The sequence below is a fragment of the Sminthopsis crassicaudata genome, chromosome 4 (genome assembly GCF_048593235.1).
Source record: "Sminthopsis crassicaudata isolate SCR6 chromosome 4, ASM4859323v1, whole genome shotgun sequence".
NCBI classification, from domain to species: Eukaryota; Metazoa; Chordata; class Mammalia; order Dasyuromorphia; family Dasyuridae; genus Sminthopsis; species Sminthopsis crassicaudata.
Genome location: NC_133620.1, coordinates 220,695,530 through 220,717,990, shown reverse-complemented (window position 1 = coordinate 220,717,990; position 22,461 = coordinate 220,695,530). Strand labels below are relative to the sequence as shown.

Below are 22,461 nucleotides of genomic sequence, written 5' to 3'. Positions count from 1 at the left end.
CCCAAAGTTTAAAAAAGGAATGAGGGCAGTTATTCCTTGAAGAAAAAAAAAAGAATGAATTAATGGTGGGCACATCATAATGGCTAAGGGCAATTGGCTAATTTGGGGTTTGGATCTCTTCTACTAACCTTGTTAATAGTGGGACTGCCAAATGCAAGACAGACATACTATGGTCTATTTATATCATCTGAGCCTATTAGCAAGAGAGTGAAAGGAAGAAATAATTCTTTTATGTTACTCAATGAGAGGATAAAATGTTAATTTTGATTCATTTTTGAGAGCTTAAAATCAAAGGACAGCAATATTTCTCAAAATGTTCGGAAGTTTAAACATTTCTCAATGGCTCATAAAATATACATTATTAATATGTATCTTACTCTAGATAATAAATGATTCAGGTCAACATTTCTATTCCCACCCTCTATCCTGATCTCACACCTGCATTGCCATATACTGGTAGCCATCACAATTATCTTGAAATTAAGTATGCCCCAGACTAAATATCACCATTTCCTTCGAAATGCCCTCTTCTTCCATATTTTGGTAAATTTCTTTTTTCTTGTTCCCAGATTCAAAAACTTGGAGTCATCTTTGATTTTTCTTGTTTCCTTGACTCACACCCAATTAGTCTCAAGTTAGGCATCTTTTTCTACCTGAACCCCTCCTTTCCATTTCCATTGCTACTAGCCTCATTAAGAATATCATTCCCTTTTCCCTGGTTTGCCACAAAGTCCTTCTTATATTTTTCACTTCTAGTCTTTATCCTGTCCAATCTTCTATTACTTTTGCTTTATTTTTTTGTTGCACAAACCTACCACAGAGCCTCAAAGTTGGAAGGAACCTCAGAGATCATCTAGTTCAATCCCTACCAACACACAAATTCCACTAGCAACAGCCCCTAAAAAGGTAAGAACGATGACCACAGTTTAGGAAATATTAGTTATACTATTTCTTCCACCTAAAATGTTCTTTCCTCCTGTTTCTCTCTGTTGAAATTCTACCCACACTCAAGACCCAGATGCTACCTCCTCTATTAAACCTTCCTTAATTCCTCCTTTCCTTACCCCCATCTATATATGAGTCATCATTCTAATCTATGATTTCCCATAATACTTGATCTATACTTCTTTTTTTTTACTTCACAATTCTATATTACGATTATTTTTAATAGTTTTTATTTATAATATATGCATGGGTATCTATATTACAATTATTAATATACATGCATTCTCATCCCTCTTAAGTTGTAAAGTTTGTAAGGCAATGATTGATGGACAAATTAAGTGACTACTATAAGTATAAATGTAAATCACATTATGAATTGCTTTGGCATTTTAGTATTGTTGATAAAACTAATGCACAAGAAAGTCACAGCTGTTTATTTTTCTTCATACAAAGTGACACATTTTTGCAGCAGGACCAAAAAATGTGGAGTTCTACAACAGATGATCATTGAAATTTACTGGGAAAGTTTGTTTATGAATGATGAAAAATTTTCATTCTATAACTTGCAACATGGCCATTCCCTTTGGAACCAATTACAATAGAGGAATAAACGAAGAGCTGATTTTGAGGTCTTCTCCCTTAGTGAAACAAAGAGTGGAGTGGGAAAGACTCACATAGGAAAAATCTAGCTATTTAGTTATATTTTAAATGGTGCAGGGCAGCTCTGCAACCTGAATGTACATACATAGAAGAAAATGTTTTACACACTTTTCCTGATTTCCAGGACACTGTTTAAGGGATAAAAATGCTTTAACAACCCACATTCATATTCATTTGAATCATTATCACTTTTATAGTGTGTAAGTTCTTTGAGGAGAAGTGCTACTTCCTTTCTGTCTTTTTATCCTTGGATACTTATCCAAAGTACAGAATTAATAAATGCTGGTTGACTTAGTTTATAGAAAGCATTTTTTTGAATAGCTGAAAGAGAAATCAAGCTGACTACTTGATTTTATCACTAGGTAAAGAAAATAAGAGAAAAATCTAAAAGAAGAGAATTGTTAGTAATTGGTTATCTGAAGATATTATTGTTACTAATAGTTCTTTATAAGATGCTTTCTTCATGACAATCCTATGACAAGAGATTGTGTATATATCTTAACATATCCATTTTACATATGAGAAAATGAAGGTCAGAGAAATGAGCTGCCTGGCTAATAAGTGTTGGAGCTAGAACTCAAAATGTAGTTATTCTCACTTTAATTTCAGTACTCTGTCATTATGCCACATTTTCACCTGAAAAGGTGAAATTACTATGAACTTAGCATTAAAAATATGGGTCTAAAATCTGATTCTGATTCTAGATTCTGAGCAAGGCAGTGATCCATCTACCTGTAAGCCATAGTAAGTGATGCAACAGTCTTTAGCTAAAAGAAAAAGTCTGATCCAACTTCATTTGATTGTAATGGGGAAAAAACTCTTTATAATCAGCTCTCAAGAACATTCACTTTTGCTGGGGTGGGGGGAATGGTTCTGGATTTAATTGGCTAGAAAAAATGTCCTCAAATTTAAGGCAGCATGGGCCATGTTACACATCTTTAAATGAAAATTCAACTGTTCAGTAATTACTTAATTAAGTGAAAAGTTTGAAAGCCAGGTAAATGTAATCTTCTGAAGATATGTTTTCTAAAAATGTAGAATTAATGTGCTAGAATTGTTTCTTGATGTTATAAACAGACCAAGCAAAAATATCTCTTATCTTTGAGCTCACACTATATTCACAAGAAATTTTTTTGCAAAGACCTACAACTTAGCTACAACATTTGCTTAAAAACAAAGTGCCATAAACTTTTCTATATCACAAGACACATATATATGTGATAAGCCAGACCTGGAAATATATTCATTTTCCATGTATAACAAGGACATTGTATATTCAGAACTGACAATATTGAAAGTGACATGTCACAAGGACATGACACAAAATTGTAGCATATTTTCAGCAGCCATTGTCCCCAAATAATAGGTTATCTATATACATACATATGAGAGAACCTTTTGTTATTTAGGCTAATGTCCAAACATCTTAAGAATATGATATTTATATGATTATTGCACCTTGAGACTTTCAGAGAACTTTTATGACAACTCCATGGATAAGTTAGAATATTAGGGTTTTCTCATTTTACAGATGAGGAAATTGAAACTCTGAAAGGGTAAATAACCTGCTGCAGAAATATAAAGTTAGTGTTAGAGGTAAAACTCCAAGTGTTTTCACTCTGAGTTCAATGCTCTTTTCCTATGTCATACTGGCAAATTGGTTAACACGCAAATTCATTATGATGACTTCACAAAAAAGGGGGAAAATCACATTTCCTAGATTCTCAATTACTAATTTTTCTCATACACTCCTTCCAGCTACCCTACAAATAGCTGTAAGAGTAAAAACCAGAATTTGTGATTCTGTAAGGCCATCTTGCTTTTGTTGCTTCTACCAAAACCAGCTGCCTACTTGTGTAGCTGGATACAGTCAGCCAGCCAAATACAGCACTCAGAAAAGCAGTTGGGGTTTCTCAATTCAGCTACAATGAATTCTGCCTCACTGCAAAAGATAGCTTTTAAATTCTTAAAAAACTACAGGGCCAGATCTCATTGTAACAACTTTTTCATTAAAAATCTCTATAGTAGGTTTACAAGACACAATAGTCAGTGGCTATAGTAATTTATATAGGAATATAGTAAACACTAATTATAGTGTTTGATAAATCCAAAGACCTTAGCTTCTGGGATAAGAACCCATTTTTGACAAAAATTGAAAATTAGTATGGGAAAATTGAAAATTAGTATGGCAGAAACTAGGTAGTAGGCAGAAACACCTAACACCTTGTAGCAAGATAAAGTCAAAATGGGTTCATGTTTTAGCCACAAAGAGTGATACTATAAGCAAATTAGAAGAATAAAAAATAGTTTGCCTCTCAGATCTGTGAAGAAGAAAAGAATTTGTGGTTAAAGAAGAACTAGACTACATTATGGATTGCAAAATGGATAATTTTGATTATATTAAATTAAAAGGTTTTATATAAAAAATCAATGTAGACAAGATTAAAACAAAAGCAGAAAACTGGGAAAAATTTTTACATCCAAGGGTTTGGATAGAGGCCTCATTTCTAAAATGTGTTGAGAATTGACTCAAATTTATAAGAATACAAGCCATTTTCCAACTGATAAATGGTCAAAGGATATGAAAAGACAATTTTTAGATGAAAACTGGAATATTAATATATTGTTGGTGGAGTTGTGAATGATCCAACCATAGGCCCAAAGGGCTATCAAACTGTGCATACCCTTTGATCCAGCAATGTCTCAACTGGGCTTATATCCCAAAGAGATATTAAAGAAGGGAAAAGGACCCACATGTGCAAAAATATTTGTGACAGCCCTTTTTATAGTGGCAAGGAACTGAAAACTGGATGCTCATCAATTGGAAAATGGCTGAAAAATTATGATATATGAATGTTATGGAATATTATTTTTCTGTAAGAAATGACCAGCAGGATGATGTTAGAGAGGTCTGGAGAGACTTGCATATATTGATGCTAAGTGAAGTGAATAAAACCAGGAGAATATTGTACATAGCAATAGCAAGATTATGTGATGATCAACTATGACGGACATGAGTCTTTTCAACAGTGGGGTGATTCAGGCCAATTCCAAAAGACTTGAGATGTCTGTACCCACAGAGAGGACTGTGGGGACTGAGTATAGATGAGACAACACAGTATTTTCATTGTTTTTTGTTCTTGTTAGCCTGCATTTTGTTTTCTTTCTCATTACTTTTTTTCCCTTTTTGATCTGATTTTTCTTGTGCAGGAGGATAATTGTGGAAATATGTATAGAACTTAACATATATTGGATTACTTTCCATCTAGGGGAGGGAGTGGGGAGAAGGGAGGGAGAAAAAAAATTTTGGAATACAAGGTTTTGCAAGGGTGAATGTTGAAGACTATCTATCTATCTATCTATCTATCTATCTATCTATCTATCTATATATATAGAAAATAAAAAGCTTTATAAAAATATCTCTAAAGTAGTCTGCAAAGTCTTTTTTTTTTCTTATAGCATTTTAGTTAAGCTTCTTTCTCTTTTATGGCACTTTCTCCTCTCTTCTAGAATCTCATAAAGCAACCTCACTGATGGGAGCCTATCTGACTTTGACATGGGGAAAACTAAACAGATGCAAACTCAAGTATCCCACAGAGAACTGGAGTGATAACTGAGAACATGTCTTTGTGCTTGGATGGTGGAGATCTTTTGACCACTGCACCCAAGTTGTGGTCTCCTCAAAGATGTAATCCTGCCCTACTAGAGTTCTAGTTGTCTCCTGGATAACTGTAATTCTTCATTATTTCTTGTCTCTCTTCCTTTATCCTTTTCCTCATGACTCTTTGAGTGTCTGGAATCAAGTACCTTCCTTTGCATGAGGTAAAATAAGCCTATAATAAAAGCTTATTGCTTTTAGCATCGCTGGCAGGTTTGTTTCTTCAGTGGAAATCTCTAATTATTGATAAATCAGTTGTAACAGAGTAGAACATTGTTCAGGTTGTAACAGAGTCATTGGGCTGGTATGGGTAGGGGAATAGTCCTTCTGATTATATAATATATATATTTATGATAAATCTACATATGTTCCCAACTTTAAATTAATTTTTTCATTTTTATTATTTTTATTTTATTTTATACAATTTATATATATAAATTTATAAAATTATATTAATTACTTTTATTAATAATCTTTTAAATTTATTTTAAAATTTTATATATATATATATAATGTATATATAAATATTTTTTAAAATCAAGGGCTACTCCTTGCATAATTAAATTATAGAACTACTTTATATTGTAGCTAACATATTTCTTATTATGGGTTCTTACTCTAGGATGTTGTCTTTATTGCTGTTTTATTTGTTGGTGTCTGTGTGTGTATACGTGCCCACCAGGTAGAGCTATCTCAAAGATTTTTTCTGAGATTGTGACCTAAGGCATCTTCAAAACAATCTGAAAAATCTCCTCCCAGTTTCTGCTCCCTGCCAACAAAAGCCATAAAAGATTCCTGCCTACAAAAGTAAGATATCACATTTTGCTGGAAAAAAAAAAGACACCCACTCTGCCACTCAGCTTCCTGGGATACAGAAATACACCCACCTAGACTCCTTGATAATATTTCTGAGGAATCTGGTTTCCGGCTGTTTGTCAACAGAAAATCTCTGACATCAGAGTCAGAGTCTATTCAGAGGAAGCTGACACACTGAACTGAGTTGTTTAGGATCCTTCCAAGTGCTCCCTTTGCTTTTCAGTACACAAATCTCTTAAGCAATAAAGGACAAGATTTGTAATGGAGGGCTCCTGCCAAGACCCTCTGGGGAACTGTCTGCCAAACTTCTGGTATTTCGACAAGCAGTTTAGAAGAGGCTGCCCAGAGTTAAAAGTCTTAAATCTAGAGAAAAAATTCAGCACCAAAGTTCCTCCAAAAGTGGGACAAACATTTGCTCTATCTAGTTTGGATAGGGCTGGCTTAGTACAGGGGGAAAAAGCCCTCCTAAGAAACTTTAATCAAGAGAAAGGCCATGTAATTACTGATCATACATACAGTACTACGGTTTCAATGTCGCTCTCACCTTTTCAAAAGCATTCATGCAAAAAACCTATGGCTTTCCTGGTACTCCAGAAGATTGAGCAAATAAAAGACAATTTGAGAAATCACAAGGACCACCTGAAAATGACCCTTTTCATGGTTAACAAATTTCAGAGGTAGTGTCTTGGGTAAATTAGAATGTAATCTCCTTGACCAAAGGGACTATTTAATTCTCAAAATCTACTAGAAGGTCTGAAGGAAATAGGTGCTTAATAAATCATTGTTGATTGATTGAATTATTGAAATTAGTTTTGCTGAATCTAAAGAGCTAAATCCTTGGGAGTTTCAGGATTTCACTGCTCTCATAGAGGTTTCGGGGGTCAGACATGGTGAAATGACTTAACTGTCCATCACCAATAGAGAGCCATTGTATTTAGAGATGTGAAGCACCCTAACTAAGAAGACCTTTGGAAATGCGGTTATTCTCTTACTATCAATTGCCTTCTGTTACTCTTCATAGACACTAGCTTTCCCAAATATATAGTATCTGTGATTTGTGTCAATGGTTCTTGCCAAATTATCCATTTAGATAGGCCACAGGACTCCTGACCAGCAAATACATATCAAAGAACATTCTTATCACCCAGTGATTTCTAATAGGAAAAACAATAATTTCACACCCTGGAAAAAAATTTCTTTCTTGGGAAGATCAAGGTAGCACAAAGAAATGAAGGTACAAGTACCAAGTGGAAAAGGACTTCTTACCTTGTACATGTTGAATGGACTGGATCAAGGGGTCAGACATGTCACAGAGTGTGGCAGCTCTTGATCATTCTTTTCCTCTCCAGAATCCTCACTTTCTGAATCAGAGACCTCCACTGTGAGCCAAAAAGTAAAACAAAAAACAACTTATAATAACACAACATTGAGTGAGGACTTCATGATTAATAATAATTCTCATTACTGATGTTTACATTAATCTAAGGTTTGCAAAGGGCTTCACAAACATTAGCTCATTTGTGCTTCACAAAAACCTAATGAAGTAGATACCAATGAGGTTCTAAAACTGGAAGAGGCTACTTACAATAGGTAGGACTGGACTTAAGATATGAGGGAAGCTAAGGACGGCAAGAGGCAGCAATGAGGAAGGATAGTGTTCCAAGCTTAAAGGTCATGTGCAGCAAGGAGGTCACTATGTCTGTATCACAGAGGAAGGAGAAAAAGTGTAAGAAGAATAGTGAAAAGGTTAAGTTTAGAGTTTTGAAAGACAGAGAATTTTATATTTAATCTTGGAGGTAATAGGGAGCAATAGGAGTTTATTAGGTGAGGGATGGTAGGGTAACATAGTCAAATCTATTATGGTTTAAGATCACTTTGGTCACTGAGAAGAATGATCAGAAGGGAGCCACTGCAAAATATGGAATTAGATGTGGAGGGTGAATGAGAAGCTGAGGATGACCTAGGTTTCAAGCCTGGGTGACTAAGAGAATGGTGGTATCTTTGACAGGAATAGCAAAATTAGGAAGAAGGGAGGGTTTGCAGGGAAAAAGATTGAGTTCTGTTCGGGACATCCAGTTTGAGATGCTTAAAAGGCAGATGGGAATATGAGACTGGAGGTCTATAGAGAGATTAGGTCTAGAAAAGAAGATCTAAGAATTATCTCTATAATGATAGGAACTGATGAGTTCACCAAGTGAAAGGGCAGTGTATTTACAGAAAAGATTCACTCTACTGATTTATTATTTTTTTTTAACTGAATCTGGGTTGATCATCTTAGTAACAAGTGTCCCTGATATTATACTCAGTCTCTTTCCCTTTTTTGATTCCCCCCATGTTTCCCTGTTTTGAGCATTCTCCAGGGTTCTTCCCTCTCTTTTCTCTAAAAGTTTTCTCTTGGAGATAGCATTAGCTCCTATATCATAGTATGCAGATGGCTCCCCAACAAATATAACCAGCCCTCATGTCTTTCCTGAATATCCAAAGATCTGAGTGCTTCAAAGTCAGTACAAAGAAAAAAAACAAAGTAAAACATAAAACTCCAGAGCTTACTAATTTTCCTCTTAAACCAAGCCTTTCCCCTAATTTTTCTATTTCTCTAAAAGATATCACTATTCTTTCAGTCACTCAGTATGGCAACCTAAATGGTCATCTTCAATTCATTACTGTCACTCACCATCCCCACTCCCATAGTTGCCAGATCTGTAGATAGACCTCCTCATCACTCCCTTCTTTATACCCTAGTTCTTGCCCTCATCTTCTATTTGTCTGGACTACTACAATAGTTTCCTAATTAGTCTCCTTGAATATTTTCACTACCTACTCCCATTTGTATTGATATTCCTAAATTTTGGGTTTGACTGCATCAGTCTCTGCTCAAAAATAATCTTCAGTAGTTGCCCATTCTTTTAAGGTGAATTATGTGATCTTGGAGAAATTCTTTAATTTTTCTGAATCTCAATTCCCTAATCTGTAAAAATGAGAAGGATGGGGCAGATATTTAACTAAGATCTCCTTGTGCTCTGGAATTATCTGATTATCTATGATTATTATTCTTCCTTAACAAAACTCCCTGTTTCGGGTTCAAGACTGCCTTGTGGAAATTAGTTTTAAAGTAAGGATTTTAGGCTTCTAGCTTTGTCCTTTCTTCTTTAAAACAAAACCAAACCTAAATTTTAATTGAGACAGAAACTCTTAGTATGGAAACTTCCTCCATCAATGAATATCAGCAACTCATTATAGAGTCAAGAAGTTACTTGTCCATGCCTGAATGGTTGGGATCTGTTCAAATATAACACCTAGATCTTCCTGAATTGAAGGCCTGGCATTCTATATCATGCTATCTCTCTTTAAAAAAAGTTATCTTATTCTACTGATATCTTTTTTTTTTTTTTACAAAAAAATGCTAACATTTACACAATGCATTAACATTTATCAAGTACTTCATACACTTATTATTTAATCCTCACTATCCTGTGTTATAGACAGATAATGCAAGTGTCCTCTCTTCCTTTTTCCCCTCTCCCTTTTTTCTCTCTCCTTCCCCTCTCTCCCTCCCCACTTTCCTCTCCTCTCTCCTCTTTACAAAGGATTATGGGATCAAATTCATTTCCAAATCCTTCCTGATAAAAAATTTAAATGAGGGTAGCCTTGGTATGTGTGTGTTAGTGTGTAAATGAGACAGAGAAGCAGTTCAGCAAACATTAACCATGTTTGACAGTATATACATTGCACTGCAATGTACTAGGGCAGCTATGTGGATACAGGGGATAAAACTCCAGGCCAAGAGTCAGGAAAAACTTGAGTTTAAAATCTGTCTTTGATAACTTAGTAGGTAGGGGACTCTAGACATGTCACTTCCTCAGTCTCTTTAAGTGTAAAATGCACATAATAATAGCAGGGTTGTGAGATTAAATATGACGATAACTGTAAAGCATTTAGCACAGTACCAGACACACAGTAAGTGCTATATAAATGTTGGCTATTGTTATTTTATTCAATATCCATATCCATAGTCCCAGACCTCTACAAGGAAGGAAGTACATTTTCTCCATGTTGTAGTAGGCTGGGGAAAATAGGGAGAGGTGAGCTTTGTCATTTTCATTATCATTAAATAATGTACGATTTCATTTGTGTTGAGATTGTCCTTTCCATTTTTTGAGTCGCTGTCTTCATTAAAAGTTTTCTAGCTCTGTTTACTTTGCAAGGATGTCACCTTATTTCACATACATCATTCTTATACATTTTACAACTGTTTACCTTCTACTTCAATAAAACTAATAACATTTGTTTTGAAAAGGAGTGCAAAATGAGTTTGAAGAGAATACATAAGTGTTCTTGTTCTATATGGGTAAAATTTATTTGCAACATAACATTAAGAAGGTTTTAGTTGAATATAGTTTCTTATACATTAAAGTTAGGGAAAGCTGGAATGGAAGATCTAATTGAATTTATTGGGTTTCTTAAATTTCACTTAACCTTGCTCAATAAAATTCTACAGAAATGTTCAATGTGCTATTTCCCATGTTATTATAATTCTCCTTTAAATAAAACATTACCCCCACCTTTTTTTGGAGAGACAGGACTTTTCATAATAAGGGTTAATGCTACTTTCCTTCTTAAAGAACTCAGAAAACATTTTATAGCTTGCATTAAACCTTTTTATATATCAGAGGTAGGAAGAAGGATCCGCATAGTCATTAGCTATTCTAGTCACTTTTATTAACCAAATAAATACCCCAGATTCAGTTAAGATGACACCCTGATGCCACATGATATAATTTGGGCTCTGAAGCTCAAATCTGGATTATCTAGTGCATAAACAAAGAACTGATTAAGGATTTGAGGGGAGTGCAGGGAGCAAATAATAATATCTTATTGCATTTTTGCATTTTTAAGGCTAACAAAGCTTTTATATATTTTATCTCATTTGGTAGTTACTATCGAAAGAATTTGGTTTTAAACACAATTACCTGTCTGTCAAATCTGAATCATTTTTACATGGTAAAAATACTCCTTAACAGACTGAATCTACAAACTCCATTTTTCATACTCCTGGAACCTAAGATGATAATGAATTTCAAGGTTTTAAATTTCAAGGGGAACTTTCTATGAAATTTAAACTAACTCAGAATACATGATTACAAAGCTTATTTACCTATATCACATGAATGTCAGAATTTTATAAACATTTTTTTCATGTAACAATAATAACTTCATTATTAAAAAAACACTCACTTGACAAACTTTTATTAAGGCATTGGAGAATTGATACACAGTTCCTACTTTCATAAAGGAAAATAAAAATAGGACAAGAACAAGAATGATACATTCACTGAGGAACTTTACCCATATCCAGTGACTCCATTAGTCCTCATTCTATACACTCCTGTTTGTACTACTTTGTATCTTTATATAGACTGCTCTTTAAGTATTCTCATGTTTTCCCCCACACAAAGGTTGGTTTTGAATTTACAATTAGACTGACTCTAATTGATTGTTTATTTCATGCCATTCAGAGTTTAGTTTAGGATTTTGTATACAATGAGAAAACAAACCCAATGCTGGTGACTGCTGCAACTTTCCTTTCAGAGAAAAGCACAGTTCTTACAATGATCACAGAGAGATTACTGACTCCTTATCGTTTCCTAACATTCTCCATCCTGCTCCTATCTCAACCACAGCAACATAGTAGTTTATAATGAGGTCAATACTCAACCAACAAAGTACCTACTATGTGCTGGGCACTATGCTAAGAACAGGGATACAAGAAGAAGCAAAAAACTGTTGCTGCTCTCAAAGAGCTTATAATCTGATGGAGACAACATACAAACAAATATTTGCAAAGCAAGCTAAATGCAGGATAAAGATGAGTTAACAGAGAAAAGGCAGTAGAATTAAGAAGAGTTGTGGCAAGGCTTCCAGTAAAAGAAGGGATTTTAGTTAGAACTTAACAGAAACCAGGGAAGTGTGCAGGTAGTGTAGAGGAAGAAGACTGTCTTGCCAGAGAAAATTCTAGGAGCTGACAGATGGAGTGTCTCTTTCATGGAATGGCCAGAAGGTTAGTGTTACTGGATCAAAGAGTACATGTCAGAAAGTGACTTTCTAGGAGACATAGGATTTCAGAACTAGAAAGGACCTTAAGCATCACTTAGTCTAGCATTTCTCATTTTAGAAATGGGGAAACTGAAAAATGGTGACTTGTCACAGATGACCCAGGAAAAATAAGTGTCAGAGGCAGGTGCTTTAACTTCACATCTGGTGTTCTGTCCAATACAGCACAGAAAACAGGATGTATTTGGTAACTGCATAAAATCGTGTTCCATTGACTAAAAGTATCTTACTATAGCTAATCCTTCTACATCATGACTTTTCTAATTGGAGTTTTGCTATATCACAGGTCAGCATAAGAAATTAATGAGAATTTTTGGGGAATTTTGTGGATGCCAAAAATAACAGACAAAGGCCAGCAGATGGCACAAAAAAGTAAAGAATCTAATATATATACACTGTAAATTATCAACCTAGATTTTATAAGATATTGTAAACACATCATAAAAGAAAATAAAAAACAAGGCATCTCTGATATAAAGAGAGGATCAAAAAAATTTACACAGATATTCCAGATCATGGGGTGCCATGCCCTTAACCTCTATGATGTGGAAGGTATAATGACAGCTTTCTAAAGGGCTTTTTATCTATCACTATGATTACAAAATAAGCTGAAGAAGAAAATCTTTATTAAGACCCATTTTTCATGGATGTTGCTTAGTATGAAGTTATCATACATAAAATACAAATAGGACATCCACTAAAGACAACAATCTAGAAAATGAACTAATTATAAGTTAGGACTGGTCTATAGGCTGTTAAAAGAAAAGCTGACCTTATTCTTTGAAGTAGTTTCAATCTCTTTCTAAACAATACAGGCCTGACTGTTTTATAGCCAAGTCCACATGTGGAGTCTCCTACAAGAATATGCAGCTTCAAAATGAGGTGGTCTAAAGTTGAAAGATTTTATATCCTCTTTGTACTAAATAAATGTAAAATAGAAACGTCCATCAGGCTATTCTAGGAATTGAGCCAATAATATGTGTGATTTCCATTATTTAGATCCTGGTGGAAGTGGTTTTACTGGTATCAATTAGGCCTCTACCAGATTCCAGAAATATTAACTCACATTTAATTTACTTCTAGAGGTGAGTGGTAAAAGGAAAAGGTAGGTAAGCAGAAGGAGGTAAGGGGTAATATAGGAAGAGGAAATAAGAGAAGGGGAGAAAATAAGAAGTCAAGGCTATGAGAAAAGCAGAGCAAAATGGTTGATAGAAAATAAGATTCTACACAGAGATTCTATACAGAGATACTGAGGAAGTTAGGGAAAGGTAAAGCAAGGCAAGGCAGATTCCTTGTTTATTTCTATTACTCAACATCCAGAAGCTTCTGTAAGATAGCTGCTCCTGAGACCCAAATGCACCTAAATAAAGTCAGAAGTGGTCTCACCTGCTTGATGCTATTCGTCCATTATCAGTGACACATATCATGCATCATACAGAAATGATAAAAATCCCTTATCAGGATTATATGAATGAATTGTGTGGAAGAGATATGGAGAAAAGGTTATGATTACCTGAATGAATAAAGTATTTATTAAGTGGTTACCGTGTGTAAAGCACTTCACTGAGAACTGAGAACATAAATAGAAAATTCTGACAATCCTACTCTCAGAGAACTCACATTCTAACAAGGAAGATAACATATATGGAAGGTTTCAGCACTAGATCAGGCAAACTCCCATAATCCTAGGCCACAGTGGCAAAGCAGGGGTAAAGCCTCTTTAATGTCATTTCTAGTTAAAAAAAAAAAAAAAAATCATGTCATTTCTGATAGTCATTTGATAATGCCGTTAAGGGCTGGGCTGTTTGGGAGGATACTGCCACTTCCAGGGCTCCTATGCCTCTCGTACCAGTGGGTCAGAAGTTGTTGCTGGAGATGATGAGGAAGATAGACATTTTTTCTACAATTATATCTCCCTAAATGATGGCTATGGGCTGCATTGGAAGCAGTTCTGATGGTTTGTGGGACACTGCTATTCCCAAGGTTTTTGAGTTCAGAATCCTAAACTCACCTTATCATGATTTAAAGGAATACAATGGTAATAAAGGTGGTGGTGGTTTCATCTACCAAACACAAACTTCCTGCTTTTCTCTAGGCTGGCTCATTGCTTTTAGACTGGATTATCTATCCCATAAGCAACAATGATTAGCAATTCTTTTTGATTCAAAAAGCAAAGAACAAGAGTCCTTTTCTTATATATTGGAACTTTTTTTCTTGTGACATTTGTCATTATGGCAGAAGAGGGGCAGGGGAGAATATTACAAAATATACACACAGACAGAGAAATATTGAATTTGTAAAGTTTCCTCTATCAATCAAGGTGATTAGGCATAATCTTTGCAATTTATATTCCTAGAGAGGAGCCTAGAACAGAAGAGATTAAATGTCTTACTCAGGGTCATACAGACAGTATATGTCAAAATCAGGTATGAATTCAAGTCTTCCTTGTTTTGAGGCCATCTTTCAATCTACTTAGCTTCTTCCAAATCTGTGTGTGTGTGTGTGTGTGTGTGTGTGTGTGTGTGTGTGTGTGTGTGTATACATATATATATTACAAGGCACTAAATTCTAGCATAAAAGGCAGTAAAATGATGGTATAGCCACAAAATGGATTTAGTAGTAAATAAACAAACTGTAATTCCTGTGTCCTGTCTGTGAGGGAGTTTTCCTATCCCTTTCCCCTAAAGTTGGGCAGAGAAACAAGGAAGAGTGCTCCATGTTTTTCCCCCCTGTTTTCCCCCTCACTCTTTTGAGCTGGGGCAGAAATACAGCTACTGATTTCAAAGGCTTTAGGGTCCCTACCATCCTATAAAATAGATCATCCCCAAAGATCACCTTAAAAGACAGATTGGATTAAATTTAATAAGCATTTGGCTAGAACTTTTGTTCTAATAATATTCAAGATTAGGTCCTGACTTTGATATTGTACTACCTATAGTGTATTTAAAAAGTAATAGATCATCAAAATTTATAAATATCATCTTATATCCAACCCCTTATTTATCAATAAAAAATTGCATTTGTAAATGACATAATGCTAGTAAGAAAAACTAAAATTGTGAATGACACAATCAGGATCCAAAAAGATTTCAACAGGTTAGCATTGAACTGAATCTAACCAAATTAAATTCACAAAGGATAAATGCAAAGTCCTGTTCTTGGGGTCAAAGCATCAACTACCCAAGTACAAATTGGGACAGACATGGATAGAAAGTGTATATAAAGAAGACTTAGGGATTTAAATGGAATCTGAGCTCAATTTGTCAATAGTATAATGTGAAATCAAAGGACTGAGTTAGATTCAATTTAACAAATATTCAAAAAGAACTGCAACATATACAGCACTATCTTGGATGCTGGGATATAAAGATGGAGGGAAAATCCAAGCCATCTAAAGTTCCCACTCTCAGAAGGGTTTCTAGTCTACAAAGGGATACAATATGAACACAGATAATTAAAAAATAATGTATAAACAAAATAATACAAGTAATTTCAAGAGATAATTTGATTTGATACTTTTATGGAGATGTATTCTAATTGGAGATTTGAATATCTGTTCAGTGATGTAAATTGCAATCCATTCACACATTTTCATACTGTGTAATGTTGTTCATATCCTCCCATGATTCTTTCACAGGGGTTCTCCCAAAGTATTAGAGGTCCTCCTCTCCATCTGTTAGACTGACTATTCTGTTATCTCATGCTTGCTATGAATGGCTTTTATCTTACCAGACACTAATAGAAGTAGAGTGTATCTTTGATCAAGATAATATCAAATTCAAAATTCAACAAAATAAACATTTATCAAATACCTTCAAATGGACAGGATCCAGGGCTAGGTTCTAGTGGATATAGAAATGAAAAATGACTGAATCTGACATATACTGTCTGTATGACCCTAGATAAGTCATTTAATCGCTTGTGTTCTAAGCACCTCTCTAAGAATACAACAGATTTAGAAAAATCTAAAGTGAAGCTGTGAAATATACAGAAACACATAGTATAAAAACAATGCATTAGGATTCATTGAGAGATGTAGAAAAGACCTATAAGAAAATTCAGGAGGGCAAAATAACTTGGAAACATCCAGAGTCCTGGAAGTAAAAGTTCCATATCTTCTGCCTTCTGTCAGATATATGTAGATCAAGGTCTAGGCAGGATATTTTAGAAGGAACACTGACAAGCTGGAATGTTCCTTGAGGAGAGTAAGGTAGTGAGGAAATGTGAAGCCATGTCATACCAGTACTGGCTAAAGAAATGGGAGAAGAGAATACATGACTTAGGAGGAAAATAAGAGCAGTCTTCAAATGTTTTGAAGGGCTGTCATGGTGAAAGAGGAATAATATCTGTTCTGCTAATCCCAGAGGTCAAAACTAAGACCAATTTGGGAAATTTTATATAAAGTGACAAATTTTGACTTAACATAGGGATGTGTGACCCAAAGTGGAATTGGCTGTCTGGGAAGGTAGTAAGTTCTCTACCTCAGAGATCCTGGAATATAAGCCAAGTGACTACATTTTGGGGATGCTGAAAATGAAATTCATAATTTGTCATATTTAATTGCTTTGCCTTTCTTTCAATCCTTATCTTTCTTGACTTTTCTGCAGCCTTTGATGCAGATGATCATCTTCTCTTTAGATTCTAGATCTCTCTAGATCTCTGCACTTTAGATTTTCTCCAGGTCACTTCCTAGTTATCTGACCATTTCTTAGTCTTCTTTGCTGGATCATCATCCAGGTCATTGCTACTAATGAGTGTTTCCCATGCATAAAATATTCTTTCTCTTTATCTTCAAACTCCTAATTCCCTAGCTTTCTCCTGTCTTGTACAGAAAATCTTTTCCAATGTCCCTGAGTTTTCATACCTTCCCTCTGTTGATTAGTTCCAATTGACACTTGCATGTTGTCTCCTTCATTAGATTATGAGCTCATTGAGAGTAAGAACTGTCTTTTATCTTTCTAATTATGTGCTAAGCTCATATTAAATTGAGGTCCAGAGAAATTAAATTGCCTTGTTCAAGTGTTAAAGCCAATTGGATTAAAATTCAAAAATTCAAATTCTTGAAACTAGAATAAAAATCTACTTATCAATTGATGCTTCATCAATAGTCAGAAACTTCTATCTACAAGTACTGATTAAGTCATTTGAGAATATTCAGAAATAATTAAAAATACATGAACTGTGGCAAATGTAAATTGACAAATATGATAGCACTATGGTTTCCCTTTCAGAATTAAACTTCTAGAGAGATGGGTTTTTCATCTTTTTTTGTATTGGGAAAAGTATGATTGTTTTATAGTCAAGTCCACATAGGCAGTGATTTTACATTAATCTTGGAGATTCCTTTACTTCTGATTCTTTTTTGATTTTACTATTCCATGATCTACATATCACTGTTAACTGTTAACATTAAAAAGATTAGCTTCTATTTCAGGAAAGAGTACAAAGTCAGTAAAAGCACTGCATAGTCTCCTGAAGGAGACTCTCTCTTTCTCCTATTCAATTTTGGACACTATGCATCTACAATTCCTGTCCTATCTAAATAATGTGTGTATATATAAATGTGTGTGTGTGTGTGTGTGTGTGTGTGTGTGTGTGTATGTGTATGTGTGTGTGTGTGTGTGTGTGTGTACACAGATATAATTAAATGTACACATATACTAACATCCAATTCTTATCACATTCATACAATGGCAGCAGATTTAAAAGTCTGGACAACAGAGATTCTTTCTTTAGTTGTTCTCTAGCCTCTCTTGAAATCTTCCCCTCCTGCCTGGGTTAATTGTTAGGCTGAACTCTTTGGAACAACTAGATCTTATATAAGAGGTTCTATCGTTCTATAGCCTAATATAATCAGCATTAAGCCATATTAAAAAGAAATCTATGGAGAACCTTTCCATCTATAGAGGATGTCTCTCTTGTTTTGGATTCTGTACTGTTATCCTTCAGGACAATGATATATACCTTTATTGTATATGGATCTTCCTGTTTTATGTCTTTCTTGAATTTTTCAAGGAATCTTGTATGAAGTTATTCATATCAGAAAATGAATATTGCATGATGTTACTATAAAAGGATTCTTGTATAATTTTAACATATTCATGGTTAATACTTTGTTGGAGAAGAGCTTTTAACATTTTGCTCCTGAATCACAACAGTCAACAGACAATAAGCATAGTAAGAAATCTTGTATTCTTTATATCTTTTAGTCAACTGTGTGACTATAAATGTATGGCATGCTGAAGAACATTCCCAAAAGTCTGCTTGTTCCATTCTCATATTTTCATTAAGGATGCTCTTCATATATGTGTGGATTATTATCATAAATATTTTATGGGGGTAACAAAATAAGCTTCTAACACATACATACACACATACCATCATCATTATCATCTAGATAAAGAGAGGTGACTAGATTATCAAACAAAAAATCTAGGTCTTTTCCTTTTCTCATGAGGGGAAATATTTTACAGATTCATAAGAGTTCTTTGTTGTTCAATCATTTTTCAGTTGTGTCTGACTTCTTGATCCCATTTAGAGTTTTCTTGGTGAAGATATTGGAGTGGTTTGCCATTTTCTTTTCCAGCTCATTTGACAGATGAGGAAACCGAGGTAAATAAAGTTAAACAACTTGCCCAGGGTCACACAGCTAGTAAGTGTCTGAGGCTGGATTTGAACTCAGTCTAACTTCAGGCCTAGCACTCTATCCATTGTACCACTTAGTTGCCTTAAAAGAGTTCTTCTAAATTATTAATGATCACATTAAAAAAAACCATAAAAACTCTAAATCTCAATTTTAGGCCAGGTGTAAGGTGCTATATTTATGGTTTCCTTTGTATAAATTTGTATGTGTGAGGAGGGGGGTAGTAAGGGTGGTTAACAACTCAAAGTTCTAAGCATTTATACACAAATTAACATTTGATTACCATTTGACTAAAAAAAACCCCTCCTCTCCTTTTCTTCTGGGACAAAGGCTTACTACTAAAGCGTGCTCAACTTATCTTTGTCTTTCAATTCTATAATGAAAGATCAATTCAATTTCAATTTAATAAATATGTGACATTTCTAAAGATCAATACGATCCTCCAAACAATTTTAGTTTCCTTCTTTCCTGCCAGATTTTGAGGAGATAGTCCAGCAATAATTACATTTCCTGTGACCTGTATGGAAAATTGAATTAAATATTAGGGGAAAATTAGTAGGTCATCCATTGACATGAGAACAATGGAGACAAGGAAGGATACACAAGGCTCTCGAGACTAAAGGATCTTAGAACCTTGATGGTGAAAAGTTCAAGACAAAGTTAGTTAAGTAATAATTCAGATAATTTGTAGAATCATTTGAAAATATAGTGAGAAATATCATCTCAACTGAAATAACTGGATTTTTTTTTATTGTTGTTTGTTTTTGAGAGCAGAAACTTGGCTGTGTAGTAGGTCAGTATTAAATTTCATTTCTAGTTCTTTTGGAGAAGAAAAATGTGTTTCTTTAGGTCCCAAAATAAAGTCTTACTCAGCATAGCAACTTCTAGTGAAAATAGTACCAGAAGTTTTACTATTAACTTCTGCTTTCTCAGGGCTTGCATTGCTATTCCATTTTCCCTAGGATTCCATACATGGGTGCCACCTGTCTTTTAACTCCAACTGAGACAATTTTGAATAGAGTCTTATGCTCTTTGCAATGAATAGCACATTGTTGATAATTACATAGTAAGTAGTCTCTGTAACAAAACAAGGGAGTACTCACAAGAAAAATTTAGATAGAGAGCTCAGTGGTTGTCTGGGCTTGATAAATCAGAAAAGTACCAACCAGTAAGTATATCTATAAAAATTAGCAGGAAATCAAGTCTCTGACTAACTTCAAATCTAATTTATATGTCTAGTTTTATAGGAATGAATTTGCCTTTGATCAGAACTTTCTTCATACATCTGGGAAAAAAACACAAGTAAACATTTTTTGGAAGGGTATAGATTTTGAAGGAAAACAAAGATGGCAAGAACCAGTTTTATTGATGCCAGCCCATGGTCACACAACTATGGTTTGTTAGAAAGTCATTGCATTCCCGGATGGTAGAACAGGCAGCAGCCAAAGAAAACCTTTCAAATAGCCTACATGGAGGCCTTGTCCCTGGTGGATTCCCTGATCTCATTATAGCAGCCCATGCTAGTCCTCACAAAACAAACAGAGGAAATTTATGCTTGCCATAATGTTGCGGAAGACTCCACATTCTTTATTAATGAGAGTTCCAGCCTTCTACAATAGTGGTCACTGGCATGGGATAACTTTCTCCTTTGTCGATGGAAATAACTACATTCCCTCTTCCAGGGCTGGATGTGAATGGCCATGACCCTAGGGAGATGTGTGAGGCTCATAGCCTAGACTTTGTGCCCTGGTCCCGTTGATGAAATGTTCCTATTCTGCTTATATCAACATCCCCCAGCCTCAAACTGTAGAGCCATTTCCTCTTTGGAAGCTCTGGGAAAGTATTTAGGCCTGAATTTGAAGGGTTCCACCTGTTAGCATTTGAATTCCATGATAGATTCCTCTGTGTAACAAAAACTCAAAATACTCTAGTGGGAAAAACTCCTTCAGGCACCCTTATTTGATTAGCCCTTCTCAGAAAGCTTTCCCAAGAACTCTCAGCCTGTGCTTTGAAGAAGAGTGGCAAGAGAAAATGCTGCTTTGTCCCCTTTGGTATGAAATCAGAAATAACACATTGCTCAGTCAACCAAGTGCACACAGAGAGAACTCCAAAGTCAAATGTAGGATGCAGATAGAAAATTCAAGGAGGAGGGTAAGGATAACAATTATGATAATGCTAATATCCTAAAGCCTTCTCTAAAAAGGGCATAAAAGGTTAGCACAATCACAAGAATGAACCAGTCTGCTTTTCTTTCAGTAAAATGGGGGGGGGGGGGGAAGGCATTTTGTCACCAAATGTAAAAATCTTGGCTGGTATGAATGAATATCTTAAACATAATATGTATTTCTGTCTAAGGCTATAAAAACAAAGAGATATATAAATGTTTACTACGGTGCTAATTCTATTAATAATAGTCATTGTGCAGATTCTATTTTATTTTTTTGCTGAGGCAATTGGGGTTAAGTGATTGCCCAGGGTCACATAGCTAGGAAGTGTAAAGTGTAAGGCCAAATTTGAACTCAGGTCCTCCTGACTTCAGGGCTGGTGCTCTATCCACTGTGCCACCTAGCTGCCCCAATTGTGTTGATTCTAAATAAAAGGCTTATATGGGTGAGATGTGCAAAATTTAATGCTAAACAAGTGTGGTATCTACTAATCTAAGCAATGTATGTGGTTAGCTGAGTTGTAGGTATGAGGTTATCCAGATCTATTTAAAAAGGGGAAAAAAAGTTACTATTTCAACTTGAAATTCTATCTCTTTTAAAATATTCTCTTATGAGGCCATTAAGAAAAATCCAGAAAAATGAAAGCATGAAATGAAAAATAATAACTCAAAAGACAAGATAATTGTAGTGATATTGGCCTCCATAATGAAGGAAGTAAAAAGTGGCTATATAAAAATACTGCTTTGTAAATATAGATAAGTAAATTTGGAAATATATCATAATAAATCATTGTTTTCTATTTCCATTTTTCTTCAGTTCCAATATGCTCCTTTCCCTTTCCTTAGCAAGGCACACTTTCATTCAATTTTGGCTATCAAATACACTTTAAAAGAACTCACATCAATTTTTCCCTACGACTCAAAAATAATTGTTTGAAAGCCACCACTCCTGCCTTTTGCCAGATTATCTCTATGAGTCACAGGAGATTTAAAAAAAAAAAAAAAAAAAAAAGATGACGAAAAAATGTGTACCTCCTAAAGAAACTCTTGCATGAGCTGTATAATTTTTTTAAAGTGGTATTACGATTTGGCACGTGTAGGATGGGTATATGAAAATGAACAAAACAGAGCCACTACATTTTAATCCTGTCTTAATTAAGGTGTAATTTAAATAGGACTTTAAATACCTCAAAAATCAAAATTCCCGAATATTACAACAGAGAAAGAATTATTGGGGGACCCCTCTAAGACTCTTCCTCAATTCCTTTGAACAATTAACAATAGCTCCAATGTCCTTGCTTTACCTACCACAATTAAGACAAATCTCAAGAGTATTTCTCCACCCTCCTCCTCACCTCATACTCATTCGTGTTTTGTTTCCCTTTGCCCTCTTCAGTATTGCTCCTGCTAAATAATATCTGGGAGTTATTAAACAACAACAATGTTTCCATTTCCCCCTCTTCC

At 34.8% G+C, this 22,461-nt stretch overlaps 1 protein-coding gene across 3 annotated transcripts in view; it reads right to left on the bottom strand.

The window, feature by feature from the left end:
* Positions 1–22,461, bottom strand: part of BACH2 (BTB domain and CNC homolog 2) — a 425,828-nt gene that overhangs the window by 310,385 nt on the left and 92,982 nt on the right. For 2 of the 3 annotated variants that reach the window (XM_074310289.1, XM_074310291.1), the window contains exon 2: positions 7,346–7,458. The gene's annotated coding sequence lies outside the window, so the exon portion shown is untranslated. Of the gene's footprint in view, positions 1–7,345; positions 7,459–7,664; positions 9,299–22,461 lie in introns of those variants that run through there. The other variant, XM_074310290.1, reaches the window with a different exon arrangement.